A 15,207-nucleotide genomic window follows, 5' to 3' on the forward strand; every position below is an offset into this window, starting at 1 on the left:
TGGACAGGTGTCGCATCGCTCTCGCCGTCACTTGTTACCACGAATCGTACTTAACGTAGTTTTCTGCAAGCGTCAGCGTAGCGTCAGTCGAGCTAAGTCGGGCCAAGTCGCATAAGAGGAGCAACAAAATGCGCATTTCCGGTACCGGGAATCGAACCCGCGCCTCCTGGGTGAGAGCCAGGTACCCTAGCCACTTTTTTTTTTTTATTTTTTTTTTTAACGCGTCGGACCAGAGTGTCAATTGCTCACATCGAATAAGAAGTTCATTTGATATTGACGGCGAGCTTTTTGCGCTGACTCAGCCACTGACGTGCGATCAGTTTGCACAAAACGCTAGGGCTCGTCCGGGATTTGAACCCGGGACCTCCTGCACCCTAAGCAGGAATCATACCCCTAGACCAACGAGCGCTGTGACACGGTGATTGCCAATTATTCCAATCCCTCGATGTCGTCCAGGGTGCCCTGGAAGTCTCGTGTACGCTGGCGGGATGGGGGCGGCCTTCCTGGGCTGTCGGTACCTTCATGTAGAGCTGCCGCTGGGCTCGCACTGCTTGCTGCTGAGAAAGTGATTGCTTTGCTGATATGACTCGCAATAACGACTGCGCGAAACGCCGCTATCTCGTTAGGGGTGCTACGGCAGACACCCTCTCGAGCACCCCGAAGACTTCTTGAGCCCTCGGCTGTGATGGGTTCCAGGCTGACAAAAGATCTGTCGTGTGTGCATTCGCCGACGATAGAAAGGCTGAGGCAAGTTTGAGTGAAAAAGGATGGACTCGTCGTGTCCGTCGTTTCCGTAGTGTAGCGGTTATCACGTCTGCTTCACACGCAGAAGGTCCCCGGTTCGATCCCGGGCGGGAACAGTATTTTCCTGCCTATGTCGTATTGTCCTCCAATGAGCCACTTCGTGTGTGGATCTGCCGCACGTCCCTTCGTTTTGCAAGTACCACATTTATTGAATTTTTTAGTTACGATGGCAACATCACTACAAGTTGTCTGTGCAGTACGGTGCACACAAGCAGTTTCCGTGGTGTAGCGGTTATCACGTCTGCCTAACACGCAGAAGGTCCCCGGTTCGATCCCGGGCGGAAACACTTTTTCATCACTTTAAGCAAGACTTACTAACATGCATCTGCTACCACCTGTACCCGAAACCTTCGTAATCGCCTTCACGCGTCGGACCAGAGTGTCAATTGCTCACGTCGAATAAGAAATTCGTTTGATATTGACGGCGAGCTTTTTGCGCTGACTCAGCCACTGACGTGCGATCAGTTTGCACAAAACGCGTTGGCTCGTCCGGGATTTGAACCCGGGACCTCCTGCACCCTAAGCAGGAATTATACCCATTTTTTTTTTTTTTTTTTTTGAACCTGTCTCCACTGTTAGGACACTAAGCAGTGTGGTTAGCTGCATTCAACCCCCGTGGCAATGTCTTGCAGTCCTCCAGCTTTGTTGACCACAGTTAGGTGCCTCGATAAGAGGTGGACAGGTGTCGCATCGCTCTCGCCGTCACTTGTTACCACGAATCGTACTTAACGTAGTTTTCTGCAAGCGTCAGCGTAGCGTCAGTCGAGCTAAGTCGGGCCAAGTCGCATAAGAGGAGCAACAAAATGCGCATTTCCGGTACCGGGAATCGAACCCGCGCCTCCTGGGTGAGAGCCAGGTACCCTAGCCACTTTTTTTTTTTTATTTTTTTTTTTAACGCGTCGGACCAGAGTGTCAATTGCTCACATCGAATAAGAAGTTCATTTGATATTGACGGCGAGCTTTTTGCGCTGACTCAGCCACTGACGTGCGATCAGTTTGCACAAAACGCTAGGGCTCGTCCGGGATTTGAACCCGGGACCTCCTGCACCCTAAGCAGGAATCATACCCCTAGACCAACGAGCGCTGTGACACGGTGATTGCCAATTATTCCAATCCCTCGATGTCGTCCAGGGTGCCCTGGAAGTCTCGTGTACGCTGGCGGGATGGGGGCGGCCTTCCTGGGCTGTCGGTACCTTCATGTAGAGCTGCCGCTGGGCTCGCACTGCTTGCTGCTGAGAAAGTGATTGCTTTGCTGATATGACTCGCAATAACGACTGCGCGAAACGCCGCTATCTCGTTAGGGGTGCTACGGCAGACACCCTCTCGAGCACCCCGAAGACTTCTTGAGCCCTCGGCTGTGATGGGTTCCAGGCTGACAAAAGATCTGTCGTGTGTGCATTCGCCGACGATAGAAAGGCTGAGGCAAGTTTGAGTGAAAAAGGATGGACTCGTCGTGTCCGTCGTTTCCGTAGTGTAGCGGTTATCACGTCTGCTTCACACGCAGAAGGTCCCCGGTTCGATCCCGGGCGGGAACAGTATTTTCCTGCCTATGTCGTATTGTCCTCCAATGAGCCACTTCGTGTGTGGATCTGCCGCACGTCCCTTCGTTTTGCAAGTACCACATTTATTGAATTTTTTAGTTACGATGGCAACATCACTACAAGTTGTCTGTGCAGTACGGTGCACACAAGCAGTTTCCGTGGTGTAGCGGTTATCACGTCTGCCTAACACGCAGAAGGTCCCCGGTTCGATCCCGGGCGGAAACACTTTTTCATCACTTTAAGCAAGACTTACTAACATGCATCTGCTACCACCTGTACCCGAAACCTTCGTAATCGCCTTCACGCGTCGGACCAGAGTGTCAATTGCTCACGTCGAATAAGAAATTCGTTTGATATTGACGGCGAGCTTTTTGCGCTGACTCAGCCACTGACGTGCGATCAGTTTGCACAAAACGCGTTGGCTCGTCCGGGATTTGAACCCGGGACCTCCTGCACCCTAAGCAGGAATTATACCCATTTTTTTTTTTTTTTTTTTTGAACCTGTCTCCACTGTTAGGACACTAAGCAGTGTGGTTAGCTGCATTCAACCCCCGTGGCAATGTCTTGCAGTCCTCCAGCTTTGTTGACCACAGTTAGGTGCCTCGATAAGAGGTGGACAGGTGTCGCATCGCTCTCGCCGTCACTTGTTACCACGAATCGTACTTAACGTAGTTTTCTGCAAGCGTCAGCGTAGCGTCAGTCGAGCTAAGTCGGGCCAAGTCGCATAAGAGGAGCAACAAAATGCGCATTTCCGGTACCGGGAATCGAACCCGCGCCTCCTGGGTGAGAGCCAGGTACCCTAGCCACTTTTTTTTTTTTATTTTTTTTTTTAACGCGTCGGACCAGAGTGTCAATTGCTCACATCGAATAAGAAGTTCATTTGATATTGACGGCGAGCTTTTTGCGCTGACTCAGCCACTGACGTGCGATCAGTTTGCACAAAACGCTAGGGCTCGTCCGGGATTTGAACCCGGGACCTCCTGCACCCTAAGCAGGAATCATACCCCTAGACCAACGAGCGCTGTGACACGGTGATTGCCAATTATTCCAATCCCTCGATGTCGTCCAGGGTGCCCTGGAAGTCTCGTGTACGCTGGCGGGATGGGGGCGGCCTTCCTGGGCTGTCGGTACCTTCATGTAGAGCTGCCGCTGGGCTCGCACTGCTTGCTGCTGAGAAAGTGATTGCTTTGCTGATATGACTCGCAATAACGACTGCGCGAAACGCCGCTATCTCGTTAGGGGTGCTACGGCAGACACCCTCTCGAGCACCCCGAAGACTTCTTGAGCCCTCGGCTGTGATGGGTTCCAGGCTGACAAAAGATCTGTCGTGTGTGCATTCGCCGACGATAGAAAGGCTGAGGCAAGTTTGAGTGAAAAAGGATGGACTCGTCGTGTCCGTCGTTTCCGTAGTGTAGCGGTTATCACGTCTGCTTCACACGCAGAAGGTCCCCGGTTCGATCCCGGGCGGGAACAGTATTTTCCTGCCTATGTCGTATTGTCCTCCAATGAGCCACTTCGTGTGTGGATCTGCCGCACGTCCCTTCGTTTTGCAAGTACCACATTTATTGAATTTTTTAGTTACGATGGCAACATCACTACAAGTTGTCTGTGCAGTACGGTGCACACAAGCAGTTTCCGTGGTGTAGCGGTTATCACGTCTGCCTAACACGCAGAAGGTCCCCGGTTCGATCCCGGGCGGAAACACTTTTTCATCACTTTAAGCAAGACTTACTAACATGCATCTGCTACCACCTGTACCCGAAACCTTCGTAATCGCCTTCACGCGTCGGACCAGAGTGTCAATTGCTCACGTCGAATAAGAAATTCGTTTGATATTGACGGCGAGCTTTTTGCGCTGACTCAGCCACTGACGTGCGATCAGTTTGCACAAAACGCGTTGGCTCGTCCGGGATTTGAACCCGGGACCTCCTGCACCCTAAGCAGGAATTATACCCATTTTTTTTTTTTTTTTTTTTGAACCTGTCTCCACTGTTAGGACACTAAGCAGTGTGGTTAGCTGCATTCAACCCCCGTGGCAATGTCTTGCAGTCCTCCAGCTTTGTTGACCACAGTTAGGTGCCTCGATAAGAGGTGGACAGGTGTCGCATCGCTCTCGCCGTCACTTGTTACCACGAATCGTACTTAACGTAGTTTTCTGCAAGCGTCAGCGTAGCGTCAGTCGAGCTAAGTCGGGCCAAGTCGCATAAGAGGAGCAACAAAATGCGCATTTCCGGTACCGGGAATCGAACCCGCGCCTCCTGGGTGAGAGCCAGGTACCCTAGCCACTTTTTTTTTTTTATTTTTTTTTTTAACGCGTCGGACCAGAGTGTCAATTGCTCACATCGAATAAGAAGTTCATTTGATATTGACGGCGAGCTTTTTGCGCTGACTCAGCCACTGACGTGCGATCAGTTTGCACAAAACGCTAGGGCTCGTCCGGGATTTGAACCCGGGACCTCCTGCACCCTAAGCAGGAATCATACCCCTAGACCAACGAGCGCTGTGACACGGTGATTGCCAATTATTCCAATCCCTCGATGTCGTCCAGGGTGCCCTGGAAGTCTCGTGTACGCTGGCGGGATGGGGGCGGCCTTCCTGGGCTGTCGGTACCTTCATGTAGAGCTGCCGCTGGGCTCGCACTGCTTGCTGCTGAGAAAGTGATTGCTTTGCTGATATGACTCGCAATAACGACTGCGCGAAACGCCGCTATCTCGTTAGGGGTGCTACGGCAGACACCCTCTCGAGCACCCCGAAGACTTCTTGAGCCCTCGGCTGTGATGGGTTCCAGGCTGACAAAAGATCTGTCGTGTGTGCATTCGCCGACGATAGAAAGGCTGAGGCAAGTTTGAGTGAAAAAGGATGGACTCGTCGTGTCCGTCGTTTCCGTAGTGTAGCGGTTATCACGTCTGCTTCACACGCAGAAGGTCCCCGGTTCGATCCCGGGCGGGAACAGTATTTTCCTGCCTATGTCGTATTGTCCTCCAATGAGCCACTTCGTGTGTGGATCTGCCGCACGTCCCTTCGTTTTGCAAGTACCACATTTATTGAATTTTTTAGTTACGATGGCAACATCACTACAAGTTGTCTGTGCAGTACGGTGCACACAAGCAGTTTCCGTGGTGTAGCGGTTATCACGTCTGCCTAACACGCAGAAGGTCCCCGGTTCGATCCCGGGCGGAAACACTTTTTCATCACTTTAAGCAAGACTTACTAACATGCATCTGCTACCACCTGTACCCGAAACCTTCGTAATCGCCTTCACGCGTCGGACCAGAGTGTCAATTGCTCACGTCGAATAAGAAATTCGTTTGATATTGACGGCGAGCTTTTTGCGCTGACTCAGCCACTGACGTGCGATCAGTTTGCACAAAACGCGTTGGCTCGTCCGGGATTTGAACCCGGGACCTCCTGCACCCTAAGCAGGAATTATACCCATTTTTTTTTTTTTTTTTTTGAACCTGTCTCCACTGTTAGGACACTAAGCAGTGTGGTTAGCTGCATTCAACCCCCGTGGCAATGTCTTGCAGTCCTCCAGCTTTGTTGACCACAGTTAGGTGCCTCGATAAGAGGTGGACAGGTGTCGCATCGCTCTCGCCGTCACTTGTTACCACGAATCGTACTTAACGTAGTTTTCTGCAAGCGTCAGCGTAGCGTCAGTCGAGCTAAGTCGGGCCAAGTCGCATAAGAGGAGCAACAAAATGCGCATTTCCGGTACCGGGAATCGAACCCGCGCCTCCTGGGTGAGAGCCAGGTACCCTAGCCACTTTTTTTTTTTTATTTTTTTTTTTAACGCGTCGGACCAGAGTGTCAATTGCTCACATCGAATAAGAAGTTCATTTGATATTGACGGCGAGCTTTTTGCGCTGACTCAGCCACTGACGTGCGATCAGTTTGCACAAAACGCTAGGGCTCGTCCGGGATTTGAACCCGGGACCTCCTGCACCCTAAGCAGGAATCATACCCCTAGACCAACGAGCGCTGTGACACGGTGATTGCCAATTATTCCAATCCCTCGATGTCGTCCAGGGTGCCCTGGAAGTCTCGTGTACGCTGGCGGGATGGGGGCGGCCTTCCTGGGCTGTCGGTACCTTCATGTAGAGCTGCCGCTGGGCTCGCACTGCTTGCTGCTGAGAAAGTGATTGCTTTGCTGATATGACTCGCAATAACGACTGCGCGAAACGCCGCTATCTCGTTAGGGGTGCTACGGCAGACACCCTCTCGAGCACCCCGAAGACTTCTTGAGCCCTCGGCTGTGATGGGTTCCAGGCTGACAAAAGATCTGTCGTGTGTGCATTCGCCGACGATAGAAAGGCTGAGGCAAGTTTGAGTGAAAAAGGATGGACTCGTCGTGTCCGTCGTTTCCGTAGTGTAGCGGTTATCACGTCTGCTTCACACGCAGAAGGTCCCCGGTTCGATCCCGGGCGGGAACAGTATTTTCCTGCCTATGTCGTATTGTCCTCCAATGAGCCACTTCGTGTGTGGATCTGCCGCACGTCCCTTCGTTTTGCAAGTACCACATTTATTGAATTTTTTAGTTACGATGGCAACATCACTACAAGTTGTCTGTGCAGTACGGTGCACACAAGCAGTTTCCGTGGTGTAGCGGTTATCACGTCTGCCTAACACGCAGAAGGTCCCCGGTTCGATCCCGGGCGGAAACACTTTTTCATCACTTTAAGCAAGACTTACTAACATGCATCTGCTACCACCTGTACCCGAAACCTTCGTAATCGCCTTCACGCGTCGGACCAGAGTGTCAATTGCTCACGTCGAATAAGAAATTCGTTTGATATTGACGGCGAGCTTTTTGCGCTGACTCAGCCACTGACGTGCGATCAGTTTGCACAAAACGCGTTGGCTCGTCCGGGATTTGAACCCGGGACCTCCTGCACCCTAAGCAGGAATTATACCCATTTTTTTTTTTTTTTTTTTGAACCTGTCTCCACTGTTAGGACACTAAGCAGTGTGGTTAGCTGCATTCAACCCCCGTGGCAATGTCTTGCAGTCCTCCAGCTTTGTTGACCACAGTTAGGTGCCTCGATAAGAGGTGGACAGGTGTCGCATCGCTCTCGCCGTCACTTGTTACCACGAATCGTACTTAACGTAGTTTTCTGCAAGCGTCAGCGTAGCGTCAGTCGAGCTAAGTCGGGCCAAGTCGCATAAGAGGAGCAACAAAATGCGCATTTCCGGTACCGGGAATCGAACCCGCGCCTCCTGGGTGAGAGCCAGGTACCCTAGCCACTTTTTTTTTTTATTTTTTTTTTTAACGCGTCGGACCAGAGTGTCAATTGCTCACATCGAATAAGAAGTTCATTTGATATTGACGGCGAGCTTTTTGCGCTGACTCAGCCACTGACGTGCGATCAGTTTGCACAAAACGCTAGGGCTCGTCCGGGATTTGAACCCGGGACCTCCTGCACCCTAAGCAGGAATCATACCCCTAGACCAACGAGCGCTGTGACACGGTGATTGCCAATTATTCCAATCCCTCGATGTCGTCCAGGGTGCCCTGGAAGTCTCGTGTACGCTGGCGGGATGGGGGCGGCCTTCCTGGGCTGTCGGTACCTTCATGTAGAGCTGCCGCTGGGCTCGCACTGCTTGCTGCTGAGAAAGTGATTGCTTTGCTGATATGACTCGCAATAACGACTGCGCGAAACGCCGCTATCTCGTTAGGGGTGCTACGGCAGACACCCTCTCGAGCACCCCGAAGACTTCTTGAGCCCTCGGCTGTGATGGGTTCCAGGCTGACAAAAGATCTGTCGTGTGTGCATTCGCCGACGATAGAAAGGCTGAGGCAAGTTTGAGTGAAAAAGGATGGACTCGTCGTGTCCGTCGTTTCCGTAGTGTAGCGGTTATCACGTCTGCTTCACACGCAGAAGGTCCCCGGTTCGATCCCGGGCGGGAACAGTATTTTCCTGCCTATGTCGTATTGTCCTCCAATGAGCCACTTCGTGTGTGGATCTGCCGCACGTCCCTTCGTTTTGCAAGTACCACATTTATTGAATTTTTTAGTTACGATGGCAACATCACTACAAGTTGTCTGTGCAGTACGGTGCACACAAGCAGTTTCCGTGGTGTAGCGGTTATCACGTCTGCCTAACACGCAGAAGGTCCCCGGTTCGATCCCGGGCGGAAACACTTTTTCATCACTTTAAGCAAGACTTACTAACATGCATCTGCTACCACCTGTACCCGAAACCTTCGTAATCGCCTTCACGCGTCGGACCAGAGTGTCAATTGCTCACGTCGAATAAGAAATTCGTTTGATATTGACGGCGAGCTTTTTGCGCTGACTCAGCCACTGACGTGCGATCAGTTTGCACAAAACGCGTTGGCTCGTCCGGGATTTGAACCCGGGACCTCCTGCACCCTAAGCAGGAATTATACCCATTTTTTTTTTTTTTTTTTTTGAACCTGTCTCCACTGTTAGGACACTAAGCAGTGTGGTTAGCTGCATTCAACCCCCGTGGCAATGTCTTGCAGTCCTCCAGCTTTGTTGACCACAGTTAGGTGCCTCGATAAGAGGTGGACAGGTGTCGCATCGCTCTCGCCGTCACTTGTTACCACGAATCGTACTTAACGTAGTTTTCTGCAAGCGTCAGCGTAGCGTCAGTCGAGCTAAGTCGGGCCAAGTCGCATAAGAGGAGCAACAAAATGCGCATTTCCGGTACCGGGAATCGAACCCGCGCCTCCTGGGTGAGAGCCAGGTACCCTAGCCACTTTTTTTTTTTTATTTTTTTTTTTAACGCGTCGGACCAGAGTGTCAATTGCTCACATCGAATAAGAAGTTCATTTGATATTGACGGCGAGCTTTTTGCGCTGACTCAGCCACTGACGTGCGATCAGTTTGCACAAAACGCTAGGGCTCGTCCGGGATTTGAACCCGGGACCTCCTGCACCCTAAGCAGGAATCATACCCCTAGACCAACGAGCGCTGTGACACGGTGATTGCCAATTATTCCAATCCCTCGATGTCGTCCAGGGTGCCCTGGAAGTCTCGTGTACGCTGGCGGGATGGGGGCGGCCTTCCTGGGCTGTCGGTACCTTCATGTAGAGCTGCCGCTGGGCTCGCACTGCTTGCTGCTGAGAAAGTGATTGCTTTGCTGATATGACTCGCAATAACGACTGCGCGAAACGCCGCTATCTCGTTAGGGGTGCTACGGCAGACACCCTCTCGAGCACCCCGAAGACTTCTTGAGCCCTCGGCTGTGATGGGTTCCAGGCTGACAAAAGATCTGTCGTGTGTGCATTCGCCGACGATAGAAAGGCTGAGGCAAGTTTGAGTGAAAAAGGATGGACTCGTCGTGTCCGTCGTTTCCGTAGTGTAGCGGTTATCACGTCTGCTTCACACGCAGAAGGTCCCCGGTTCGATCCCGGGCGGGAACAGTATTTTCCTGCCTATGTCGTATTGTCCTCCAATGAGCCACTTCGTGTGTGGATCTGCCGCACGTCCCTTCGTTTTGCAAGTACCACATTTATTGAATTTTTTAGTTACGATGGCAACATCACTACAAGTTGTCTGTGCAGTACGGTGCACACAAGCAGTTTCCGTGGTGTGTAGCGGTTATCACGTCTGCCTAACACGCAGAAGGTCCCCGGTTCGATCCCGGGCGGAAACACTTTTTCATCACTTTAAGCAAGACTTACTAACATGCATCTGCTACCACCTGTACCCGAAACCTTCGTAATCGCCTTCACGCGTCGGACCAGAGTGTCAATTGCTCACGTCGAATAAGAAATTCGTTTGATATTGACGGCGAGCTTTTTGCGCTGACTCAGCCACTGACGTGCGATCAGTTTGCACAAAACGCGTTGGCTCGTCCGGGATTTGAACCCGGGACCTCCTGCACCCTAAGCAGGAATTATACCCATTTTTTTTTTTTTTTTTTTTGAACCTGTCTCCACTGTTAGGACACTAAGCAGTGTGGTTAGCTGCATTCAACCCCCGTGGCAATGTCTTGCAGTCCTCCAGCTTTGTTGACCACAGTTAGGTGCCTCGATAAGAGGTGGACAGGTGTCGCATCGCTCTCGCCGTCACTTGTTACCACGAATCGTACTTAACGTAGTTTTCTGCAAGCGTCAGCGTAGCGTCAGTCGAGCTAAGTCGGGCCAAGTCGCATAAGAGGAGCAACAAAATGCGCATTTCCGGTACCGGGAATCGAACCCGCGCCTCCTGGGTGAGAGCCAGGTACCCTAGCCACTTTGTTTTTTTTTATTTTTTTTTTTAACGCGTCGGACCAGAGTGTCAATTGCTCACATCGAATAAGAAGTTCATTTGATATTGACGGCGAGCTTTTTGCGCTGACTCAGCCACTGACGTGCGATCAGTTTGCACAAAACGCTAGGGCTCGTCCGGGATTTGAACCCGGGACCTCCTGCACCCTAAGCAGGAATCATACCCCTAGACCAACGAGCGCTGTGACACGGTGATTGCCAATTATTCCAATCCCTCGATGTCGTCCAGGGTGCCCTGGAAGTCTCGTGTACGCTGGCGGGATGGGGGCGGCCTTCCTGGGCTGTCGGTACCTTCATGTAGAGCTGCCGCTGGGCTCGCACTGCTTGCTGCTGAGAAAGTGATTGCTTTGCTGATATGACTCGCAATAACGACTGCGCGAAACGCCGCTATCTCGTTAGGGGTGCTACGGCAGACACCCTCTCGAGCACCCCGAAGACTTCTTGAGCCCTCGGCTGTGATGGGTTCCAGGCTGACAAAAGATCTGTCGTGTGTGCATTCGCCGACGATAGAAAGGCTGAGGCAAGTTTGAGTGAAAAAGGATGGACTCGTCGTGTCCGTCGTTTCCGTAGTGTAGCGGTTATCACGTCTGCTTCACACGCAGAAGGTCCCCGGTTCGATCCCGGGCGGGAACAGTATTTTCCTGCCTATGTCGTATTGTCCTCCAATGAGCCACTTCGTGTGTGGATCTGCCGCACGTCCCTTCGTTTTGCAAGTACCACATTTATTGAATTTTTTAGTTACGATGGCAACATCACTACAAGTTGTCTGTGCAGTACGGTGCACACAAGCAGTTTCCGTGGTGTAGCGGTTATCACGTCTGCCTAACACGCAGAAGGTCCCCGGTTCGATCCCGGGCGGAAACACTTTTTCATCACTTTAAGCAAGACTTACTAACATGCATCTGCTACCACCTGTACCCGAAACCTTCGTAATCGCCTTCACGCGTCGGACCAGAGTGTCAATTGCTCACGTCGAATAAGAAATTCGTTTGATATTGACGGCGAGCTTTTTGCGCTGACTCAGCCACTGACGTGCGATCAGTTTGCACAAAACGCGTTGGCTCGTCCGGGATTTGAACCCGGGACCTCCTGCACCCTAAGCAGGAATTATACCCATTTTTTTTTTTTTTTTTTTGAACCTGTCTCCACTGTTAGGACACTAAGCAGTGTGGTTAGCTGCATTCAACCCCCGTGGCAATGTCTTGCAGTCCTCCAGCTTTGTTGACCACAGTTAGGTGCCTCGATAAGAGGTGGACAGGTGTCGCATCGCTCTCGCCGTCACTTGTTACCACGAATCGTACTTAACGTAGTTTTCTGCAAGCGTCAGCGTAGCGTCAGTCGAGCTAAGTCGGGCCAAGTCGCATAAGAGGAGCAACAAAATGCGCATTTCCGGTACCGGGAATCGAACCCGCGCCTCCTGGGTGAGAGCCAGGTACCCTAGCCACTTTTTTTTTTTTATTTTTTTTTTTAACGCGTCGGACCAGAGTGTCAATTGCTCACATCGAATAAGAAGTTCATTTGATATTGACGGCGAGCTTTTTGCGCTGACTCAGCCACTGACGTGCGATCAGTTTGCACAAAACGCTAGGGCTCGTCCGGGATTTGAACCCGGGACCTCCTGCACCCTAAGCAGGAATCATACCCCTAGACCAACGAGCGCTGTGACACGGTGATTGCCAATTATTCCAATCCCTCGATGTCGTCCAGGGTGCCCTGGAAGTCTCGTGTACGCTGGCGGGATGGGGGCGGCCTTCCTGGGCTGTCGGTACCTTCATGTAGAGCTGCCGCTGGGCTCGCACTGCTTGCTGCTGAGAAAGTGATTGCTTTGCTGATATGACTCGCAATAACGACTGCGCGAAACGCCGCTATCTCGTTAGGGGTGCTACGGCAGACACCCTCTCGAGCACCCCGAAGACTTCTTGAGCCCTCGGCTGTGATGGGTTCCAGGCTGACAAAAGATCTGTCGTGTGTGCATTCGCCGACGATAGAAAGGCTGAGGCAAGTTTGAGTGAAAAAGGATGGACTCGTCGTGTCCGTCGTTTCCGTAGTGTAGCGGTTATCACGTCTGCTTCACACGCAGAAGGTCCCCGGTTCGATCCCGGGCGGGAACAGTATTTTCCTGCCTATGTCGTATTGTCCTCCAATGAGCCACTTCGTGTGTGGATCTGCCGCACGTCCCTTCGTTTTGCAAGTACCACATTTATTGAATTTTTTAGTTACGATGGCAACATCACTACAAGTTGTCTGTGCAGTACGGTGCACACAAGCAGTTTCCGTGGTGTAGCGGTTATCACGTCTGCCTAACACGCAGAAGGTCCCCGGTTCGATCCCGGGCGGAAACACTTTTTCATCACTTTAAGCAAGACTTACTAACATGCATCTGCTACCACCTGTACCCGAAACCTTCGTAATCGCCTTCACGCGTCGGACCAGAGTGTCAATTGCTCACGTCGAATAAGAAATTCGTTTGATATTGACGGCGAGCTTTTTGCGCTGACTCAGCCACTGACGTGCGATCAGTTTGCACAAAACGCGTTGGCTCGTCCGGGATTTGAACCCGGGACCTCCTGCACCCTAAGCAGGAATTATACCCATTTTTTTTTTTTTTTTTTTGAACCTGTCTCCACTGTTAGGACACTAAGCAGTGTGGTTAGCTGCATTCAACCCCCGTGGCAATGTCTTGCAGTCCTCCAGCTTTGTTGACCACAGTTAGGTGCCTCGATAAGAGGTGGACAGGTGTCGCATCGCTCTCGCCGTCACTTGTTACCACGAATCGTACTTAACGTAGTTTTCTGCAAGCGTCAGCGTAGCGTCAGTCGAGCTAAGTCGGGCCAAGTCGCATAAGAGGAGCAACAAAATGCGCATTTCCGGTACCGGGAATCGAACCCGCGCCTCCTGGGTGAGAGCCAGGTACCCTAGCCACTTTTTTTTTTTTATTTTTTTTTTTAACGCGTCGGACCAGAGTGTCAATTGCTCACATCGAATAAGAAGTTCATTTGATATTGACGGCGAGCTTTTTGCGCTGACTCAGCCACTGACGTGCGATCAGTTTGCACAAAACGCTAGGGCTCGTCCGGGATTTGAACCCGGGACCTCCTGCACCCTAAGCAGGAATCATACCCCTAGACCAACGAGCGCTGTGACACGGTGATTGCCAATTATTCCAATCCCTCGATGTCGTCCAGGGTGCCCTGGAAGTCTCGTGTACGCTGGCGGGATGGGGGCGGCCTTCCTGGGCTGTCGGTACCTTCATGTAGAGCTGCCGCTGGGCTCGCACTGCTTGCTGCTGAGAAAGTGATTGCTTTGCTGATATGACTCGCAATAACGACTGCGCGAAACGCCGCTATCTCGTTAGGGGTGCTACGGCAGACACCCTCTCGAGCACCCCGAAGACTTCTTGAGCCCTCGGCTGTGATGGGTTCCAGGCTGACAAAAGATCTGTCGTGTGTGCATTCGCCGACGATAGAAAGGCTGAGGCAAGTTTGAGTGAAAAAGGATGGACTCGTCGTGTCCGTCGTTTCCGTAGTGTAGCGGTTATCACGTCTGCTTCACACGCAGAAGGTCCCCGGTTCGATCCCGGGCGGGAACAGTATTTTCCTGCCTATGTCGTATTGTCCTCCAATGAGCCACTTCGTGTGTGGATCTGCCGCACGTCCCTTCGTTTTGCAAGTACCACATTTATTGAATTTTTTAGTTACGATGGCAACATCACTACAAGTTGTCTGTGCAGTACGGTGCACACAAGCAGTTTCCGTGGTGTAGCGGTTATCACGTCTGCCTAACACGCAGAAGGTCCCCGGTTCGATCCCGGGCGGAAACACTTTTTCATCACTTTAAGCAAGACTTACTAACATGCATCTGCTACCACCTGTACCCGAAACCTTCGTAATCGCCTTCACGCGTCGGACCAGAGTGTCAATTGCTCACGTCGAATAAGAAATTCGTTTGATATTGACGGCGAGCTTTTTGCGCTGACTCAGCCACTGACGTGCGATCAGTTTGCACAAAACGCGTTGGCTCGTCCGGGATTTGAACCCGGGACCTCCTGCACCCTAAGCAGGAATTATACCCATTTTTTTTTTTTTTTTTTTTGAACCTGTCTCCACTGTTAGGACACTAAGCAGTGTGGTTAGCTGCATTCAACCCCCGTGGCAATGTCTTGCAGTCCTCCAGCTTTGTTGACCACAGTTAGGTGCCTCGATAAGAGGTGGACAGGTGTCGCATCGCTCTCGCCGTCACTTGTTACCACGAATCGTACTTAACGTAGTTTTCTGCAAGCGTCAGCGTAGCGTCAGTCGAGCTAAGTCGGGCCAAGTCGCATAAGAGGAGCAACAAAATGCGCATTTCCGGTACCGGGAATCGAACCCGCGCCTCCTGGGTGAGAGCCAGGTACCCTAGCCACTTTGTTTTTTTTTATTTTTTTTTTTAACGCGTCGGACCAGAGTGTCAATTGCTCACATCGAATAAGAAGTTCATTTGATATTGACGGCGAGCTTTTTGCGCTGACTCAGCCACTGACGTGCGATCAGTTTGCACAAAACGCTAGGGCTCGTCCGGGATTTGAACCCGGGACCTCCTGCACCCTAAGCAGGAATCATACCCCTAGACCAACGAGCGCTGTGACACG

At 51.7% G+C, this 15,207-nt stretch overlaps 31 non-coding genes across 31 annotated transcripts; 20 read left to right on the plus strand and 11 right to left on the minus strand.

The window, feature by feature from the left end:
• Positions 1-334: 334 nt before the first annotated feature.
• Trnap-agg lies at positions 335-408 on the minus strand. The gene has a single exon. It is a non-coding gene; the product is annotated as a tRNA-Pro (tRNA).
• A 379-nt stretch (positions 409-787) lies between these two features.
• Trnav-cac lies at positions 788-860 on the plus strand. The gene has a single exon. It is a non-coding gene; the product is annotated as a tRNA-Val (tRNA).
• A 158-nt stretch (positions 861-1,018) lies between these two features.
• Positions 1,019-1,091, plus strand: Trnav-aac. Its single transcript has one exon. It is a non-coding gene; the product is annotated as a tRNA-Val (tRNA).
• A 722-nt stretch (positions 1,092-1,813) lies between these two features.
• On the minus strand, positions 1,814-1,887 carry Trnap-agg. Its single transcript has one exon. It is a non-coding gene; the product is annotated as a tRNA-Pro (tRNA).
• Positions 1,888-2,266: 379 nt separating this feature from the next.
• On the plus strand, positions 2,267-2,339 carry Trnav-cac. The gene has a single exon. It is a non-coding gene; the product is annotated as a tRNA-Val (tRNA).
• A 158-nt stretch (positions 2,340-2,497) lies between these two features.
• On the plus strand, positions 2,498-2,570 carry Trnav-aac. Its single transcript has one exon. It is a non-coding gene; the product is annotated as a tRNA-Val (tRNA).
• Positions 2,571-3,292: 722 nt separating this feature from the next.
• Positions 3,293-3,366, minus strand: Trnap-agg. Its single transcript has one exon. It is a non-coding gene; the product is annotated as a tRNA-Pro (tRNA).
• Positions 3,367-3,745: 379 nt separating this feature from the next.
• Trnav-cac lies at positions 3,746-3,818 on the plus strand. Its single transcript has one exon. It is a non-coding gene; the product is annotated as a tRNA-Val (tRNA).
• A 158-nt stretch (positions 3,819-3,976) lies between these two features.
• Trnav-aac lies at positions 3,977-4,049 on the plus strand. Its single transcript has one exon. It is a non-coding gene; the product is annotated as a tRNA-Val (tRNA).
• A 722-nt stretch (positions 4,050-4,771) lies between these two features.
• Trnap-agg lies at positions 4,772-4,845 on the minus strand. Its single transcript has one exon. It is a non-coding gene; the product is annotated as a tRNA-Pro (tRNA).
• Positions 4,846-5,224: 379 nt separating this feature from the next.
• Trnav-cac lies at positions 5,225-5,297 on the plus strand. Its single transcript has one exon. It is a non-coding gene; the product is annotated as a tRNA-Val (tRNA).
• A 158-nt stretch (positions 5,298-5,455) lies between these two features.
• Trnav-aac lies at positions 5,456-5,528 on the plus strand. The gene has a single exon. It is a non-coding gene; the product is annotated as a tRNA-Val (tRNA).
• A 721-nt stretch (positions 5,529-6,249) lies between these two features.
• On the minus strand, positions 6,250-6,323 carry Trnap-agg. The gene has a single exon. It is a non-coding gene; the product is annotated as a tRNA-Pro (tRNA).
• Positions 6,324-6,702: 379 nt separating this feature from the next.
• Trnav-cac lies at positions 6,703-6,775 on the plus strand. Its single transcript has one exon. It is a non-coding gene; the product is annotated as a tRNA-Val (tRNA).
• Positions 6,776-6,933: 158 nt separating this feature from the next.
• Trnav-aac lies at positions 6,934-7,006 on the plus strand. The gene has a single exon. It is a non-coding gene; the product is annotated as a tRNA-Val (tRNA).
• A 720-nt stretch (positions 7,007-7,726) lies between these two features.
• On the minus strand, positions 7,727-7,800 carry Trnap-agg. Its single transcript has one exon. It is a non-coding gene; the product is annotated as a tRNA-Pro (tRNA).
• A 379-nt stretch (positions 7,801-8,179) lies between these two features.
• On the plus strand, positions 8,180-8,252 carry Trnav-cac. Its single transcript has one exon. It is a non-coding gene; the product is annotated as a tRNA-Val (tRNA).
• A 158-nt stretch (positions 8,253-8,410) lies between these two features.
• Trnav-aac lies at positions 8,411-8,483 on the plus strand. Its single transcript has one exon. It is a non-coding gene; the product is annotated as a tRNA-Val (tRNA).
• A 722-nt stretch (positions 8,484-9,205) lies between these two features.
• Positions 9,206-9,279, minus strand: Trnap-agg. The gene has a single exon. It is a non-coding gene; the product is annotated as a tRNA-Pro (tRNA).
• A 379-nt stretch (positions 9,280-9,658) lies between these two features.
• On the plus strand, positions 9,659-9,731 carry Trnav-cac. The gene has a single exon. It is a non-coding gene; the product is annotated as a tRNA-Val (tRNA).
• Positions 9,732-9,889: 158 nt separating this feature from the next.
• Trnav-aac lies at positions 9,890-9,964 on the plus strand. The gene has a single exon. It is a non-coding gene; the product is annotated as a tRNA-Val (tRNA).
• Positions 9,965-10,687: 723 nt separating this feature from the next.
• Trnap-agg lies at positions 10,688-10,761 on the minus strand. Its single transcript has one exon. It is a non-coding gene; the product is annotated as a tRNA-Pro (tRNA).
• A 379-nt stretch (positions 10,762-11,140) lies between these two features.
• On the plus strand, positions 11,141-11,213 carry Trnav-cac. The gene has a single exon. It is a non-coding gene; the product is annotated as a tRNA-Val (tRNA).
• Positions 11,214-11,371: 158 nt separating this feature from the next.
• On the plus strand, positions 11,372-11,444 carry Trnav-aac. Its single transcript has one exon. It is a non-coding gene; the product is annotated as a tRNA-Val (tRNA).
• A 721-nt stretch (positions 11,445-12,165) lies between these two features.
• Positions 12,166-12,239, minus strand: Trnap-agg. Its single transcript has one exon. It is a non-coding gene; the product is annotated as a tRNA-Pro (tRNA).
• A 379-nt stretch (positions 12,240-12,618) lies between these two features.
• Positions 12,619-12,691, plus strand: Trnav-cac. The gene has a single exon. It is a non-coding gene; the product is annotated as a tRNA-Val (tRNA).
• A 158-nt stretch (positions 12,692-12,849) lies between these two features.
• Positions 12,850-12,922, plus strand: Trnav-aac. Its single transcript has one exon. It is a non-coding gene; the product is annotated as a tRNA-Val (tRNA).
• Positions 12,923-13,643: 721 nt separating this feature from the next.
• Trnap-agg lies at positions 13,644-13,717 on the minus strand. Its single transcript has one exon. It is a non-coding gene; the product is annotated as a tRNA-Pro (tRNA).
• A 379-nt stretch (positions 13,718-14,096) lies between these two features.
• Positions 14,097-14,169, plus strand: Trnav-cac. Its single transcript has one exon. It is a non-coding gene; the product is annotated as a tRNA-Val (tRNA).
• A 158-nt stretch (positions 14,170-14,327) lies between these two features.
• Trnav-aac lies at positions 14,328-14,400 on the plus strand. The gene has a single exon. It is a non-coding gene; the product is annotated as a tRNA-Val (tRNA).
• A 723-nt stretch (positions 14,401-15,123) lies between these two features.
• Positions 15,124-15,197, minus strand: Trnap-agg. The gene has a single exon. It is a non-coding gene; the product is annotated as a tRNA-Pro (tRNA).
• Between the last annotated feature and the right edge of the window lie 10 nt (positions 15,198-15,207).

This window comes from Schistocerca piceifrons, unplaced genomic scaffold (genome assembly GCF_021461385.2).
Source record: "Schistocerca piceifrons isolate TAMUIC-IGC-003096 unplaced genomic scaffold, iqSchPice1.1 HiC_scaffold_585, whole genome shotgun sequence".
NCBI lineage: Eukaryota > Metazoa > Arthropoda > Insecta > Orthoptera > Acrididae > Schistocerca > Schistocerca piceifrons.